Raw genomic sequence first — 4469 nt, forward strand, 5'->3', positions numbered from 1 at the left:
TTGTATTTTCTTCTCGCTTCCCAGAATTTCCTGCCTTTGGGGAAAAGGGAGGGGGGGAATTTCTTGGACAAGGTATCTCTTCCTAAACTGAGCAGGCTGTGCTTCCCTGAAAGGAGCTAATTACAAGTTAACTCAGCTCTGCAACCTAGTTCATTATTAGCCAGGAGCAGCTTAGCTCCTATCTGAAATTGGCATGATCCTAATCAATTCCTAAGTGGCTCGGAACAGATTAAAATTGCCAGGAAGGGGGGGCTAAGGCACTTCTTTTGGTGGGTATTCCCTGTTGCATGAGTTGCTAAGGGTGCCACATTTTACAGGACATCAGAACGGAAAAGGCTTCCAAAATATACAATATGAGTGTAAAATTTAATAATCTTTGTTTGTTGTTTTAGAATTGTTTCCCCCCCTAGATGTAATGTATTGGGCTTTGTCTTGTCAAGGGAACACCAGGTGGGTTAATTGCTGGTAGGTTGCTTCAGCAGGGAAGCTGGCTAACAGCTCCCAGCTCCTCAGACAACCCGTCTCCAGCACTGCCATTGGCTGCCTCTAGGGCAGCACTAGGTTGCTTTAAACCTAGTTGCTTTAAGCCTAGAGGCCAGGGTATAAATTGCTGCATTCACAGCTCTGTTTCTCAGTTCAGATCCTGCAAGCAATAAACAATGATCTTTGCTGAACTCAATCACCTTGCCTCGTCATTGAAGCAACGAACCCAGTATCTAACGCTATACTTTAGGAAAAAGAAAACCCACAAAGTTCAGTCAAGTGGTAGCAAACAGCACAGCAACCAGATATTGTAAGTAACAAAAAAAAAGAAAATTAGGTTATGGACCTCAGGAAGCAGATAAGATTATGAACGCAAGACGAAGGTCTAATAGGAAGAATCTGAGCAAGCAAATCCCATTAACTCTAAACTTTCTAAAATTAAATGCCGAGATAGGATATTCTGCTCAATGTTAATAGGTGGTAGGATGAATGAGCTATGTGTAACTTAGCATTGTTGCATATGTTTGATGTGTTTGAACAGCAAAAGGTGGTGGGTTGGCAAAAAAAGGGTGAGAATGATTTGTCATATGGGTATCTCACTGCAGTTGTTAGAGCTGTGATGTGATAAAGCCATATATATTTGTCAGAAGGAAATGGAAGGGTCTTTTTACTTACCAATATGAAGCTATTGGATGACACACTACAGAAATCTGATAATTTATGCTGGAAGGAAGCCTGAGAAGTTTGGTATGTTTCTGCTTAAAATTTGTATTTCTACCTCTGTCAGGTGCAAGCAACTAGTTTTATTCATGAAAGGTTCAAGTCAATTACTTTATTGTGTTCTACCTATATTGCAACAATCTTCCTAGTCCTGTGTTCTTTCTTGAGAATAAATAGATAAGATCTTTTGGAATGTTTTTTTTGGGGGGGCGGGGCGGTTAGGGTTATACCTCTTGTGGCTGTGCAAACACCCAAAGCTAGTTCCTTTTTGACTATTCCTTTCAGCCTACCTGGCTGGTAATTTCCCAACAACTTACTACTTTGTCCACCTTAGATTTACTCCACCTTAGAATAGGAATTGTCATTAAATATTTGTTTACTTTCAAGAAAACATCTTTGAGATTATAGCCTTGAATAGAGGCCCAATGAAATGATGATAGCAAACTATTATTTTGGCCTGTATTTTGTGTGATGTGAATTATTTAATAAGGCACAAGGGAAACTCTACATTTCAAATGACATTGAAAACGGAAATGGCTCTTTATATAGACTAGGACTAGGCTACAGCAGGCAACCAGATTTGGATGAGTAGTTTGGAAGTTCATTGTAGAAGGAACTGTCCCACAGCATCCAGAATTCATTTAAATTCATTATTTAAATTCATTATTTAAATTCATTATTTAAGCATCCAGGTTTTCCAGCTTTCACCAAAATTGTAAGTTTGGGGACATTCAATGATGTGGTTCCTATCTGCAAAGTAAGAACAGTACAGTTCAGGAGAATATATTGCTTAATTTGGCCGCAAATATAGATCAGCTGCATCTATATGTGGTAGATCCTAAGGGTTAGATTATCCTGCTGTCTAAGGGAGCTGAAGTGTGGAAACCTTTGTTACAGTCATTAGGGGCATGTCTCCAGTGACATACATGGGAAATATAGAATATACTATTTTTTTAAAAAAAATGTAGTTATATAAGGTGTAATTTTGCTCTGAGCCTCCCAGGTGGAATAAAAAAATATTACTATTTGTTCACAATGTCATTCTTTTTAGCTGTCCAATCAAAGTAAAGAAGACATCAAGACAGAAACAGATTGTGAAGAGCCGACAGGCCATAGTACTTCAGAAGCCAGTGAGAGAGACCACTCTATGCCCGGTATGTAAGAGATGATGATGTTGCTTCATGGCTGTATCTTTTGTGTGTCTTTGTGTGTGCATAGGTATGTAGTTGTATTGACAAGCAACTATAAAACAGTATAAAACAGATGAATGTCATCTTTGCACATATATTGGCACTCTGGGAAACAAGCGCGCCCAAAAGTTGCATGGTACAATTTCATACTATTCATAAAGTTCAACACTGTTGCAAGATTTCATCATTATACATTCTGGAATTGCAGTAGGTAGTCTTGGATTTCGTAGAATTGAAATATGCTGATTTTAAAAAATATTATTCTTGAACCAGGAACTGCAATACAAATCCCTAATGTTTTGAATTCTGCAACTACACAGCAAAGCATTATCCTAATACAATGACTCTCCTTCAATCAGACAACATCAATCATTTTTCTTCATACTTCCTTTTTCTATTCTCAACACTTCTTCTCTACTTCTCTTGTAGATTTCCTAAATTTGGTGCCTTTCCACCCTAAAGCCTTTCTGACTGGGGATTATGGGAAGGAGCTACAGTATAAGTATATCTAAAGCGCATCTAGTTGGTGAAATCTGCAATCAGTGAACTTTAAAGCAGTTGAAATAGCAGCCAACACACAGAAAATGCAACAAAGATAATAAATGTACAAGGCAACATAGCCTGCTTTTTTTTAAAAAAGTTCATGTTTGGGGCACTGTTTTAAAAGTAAAGATACATTTCTTGTTCTGTCTCTAATTTCTTAATTTTATTTTCACAATGTCCCCTCTGTTTGCAGTTCAGGAAGCTATAGAGAAGCCTTTGGCAAATGAAGCAAAGGAAAATTTCTTCCTCCCCACTTGTAAACAAGATGTTAACCCTACGAAGATCCATTTGACCCAGGTCCTCACTTCTACTATATCACAGCTTAGCGCTGATGACAATCTATCTTCTACTGTTCCACCTGGGAACAAGCCTGTTCAGGAGTATGAAGCACTTGAAGCTCAGAGCCAAAAGGAGATTCCTACAGAAGGTGAAAGTTTTGACAACCAATGCCAAAGTCTGGAAAACCAGAGTGGGCTGCTAAATTGCAATCTGGCTTCTGAACATATAAGGCTGCCTTCTATAGCAGCGAGCACGCGGTGGCTCAGTGGGTTAGGACGCTGAGCTTGTCGATCAGAAGATCGGCAGTTTGGTGGGTCAAATCCCAAGTGCTGCGTAGCAGAGTGAGTGCCTGTTACTCATCCCAGCTTCTGCCAACCTAGCAGTTCGAAAGCACATAAAAAATGCAAGTAGAAAAATAGGGACCACTACATTGGGAAGGTAAAAGCGTTCCGTGCGCCTTTGGCGTCTACTCATGCCGGCCACATGACCACGGAGACAAACGCTGGCTCTTCGGCTTTGAAACAGAGATGAGCACCGGCCCCTAGAGTTGGAAATGATTAGCACGCATGTGCGGGCGAACCTTTACCTTTACCTCTATAGCAGCAGAAAACATATGCAGTCCCTCACTACCGCCATCCTGCTGTATCACAAACCACGTGGAAACCAAGAATCCCATCAGAAAGCAGGGGAACTCTTCCTTTATCTTTCCTCCAGATTCTGAGATGAATATGATAGGGAAATAAATTAATACTTCCCTATCAGAGGGCGATGGACCGTGGTTCATATGACGCATGGTAAACATCAGGTAAAAAATAAACAAAACAGAGGCATATTCTACTGTATATACAGTAAAACTTTAATTGGAAAGCAAAAAAGCTCCTGACTACATCCTCCCATCAGACAGAATACAAAAAGAGTAAAAAAAAGTGAAGTGAGAAAACTTTTGTAGACATGCGCACTGAACAGCAGTGCTAGGCATGAAACCATAACATGGCTGGACATGTGACGATCACCTTGGTTACATTGATAAGATTACTATGCAGCTGGCAGAGAAACAAAATGAGATGTGCGGAGCTGACAAACACCTAAAAAAACCCGCAGTGACATCCCCTTCTTTTGTCGGTAACGCAGATCTCAGATAAGGCACATCTTGTTGCGCAGATACTCGTGCTGAGCTGTAGGTAGTGGTTTGTTCAGCATATCAACAATCTGGTCATGTGTAGGCACATACTGCAATTTAACAAAACCTTGTTT

General features: G+C 40.0%; 1 long non-coding RNA gene across 1 annotated transcript; it reads left to right on the forward strand.

Annotated features, from left to right (window-relative positions):
- Nucleotides 1–772: 772 nt before the first annotated feature.
- On the forward strand, nucleotides 773–3862 carry LOC310639435. The gene is made up of 3 exons (XR_014492310.1): nucleotides 773–793; nucleotides 2255–2357; nucleotides 3130–3862. It is a non-coding gene; the product is annotated as an uncharacterized lncRNA (long non-coding RNA).
- The last annotated feature ends 607 nt before the right edge of the window (nucleotides 3863–4469 follow it).

This window comes from Vipera ursinii (assembly GCF_947247035.1).
Source record: "Vipera ursinii genome assembly, chromosome: 3".
Lineage (NCBI taxonomy): Eukaryota > Metazoa > Chordata > Lepidosauria > Squamata > Viperidae > Vipera > Vipera ursinii.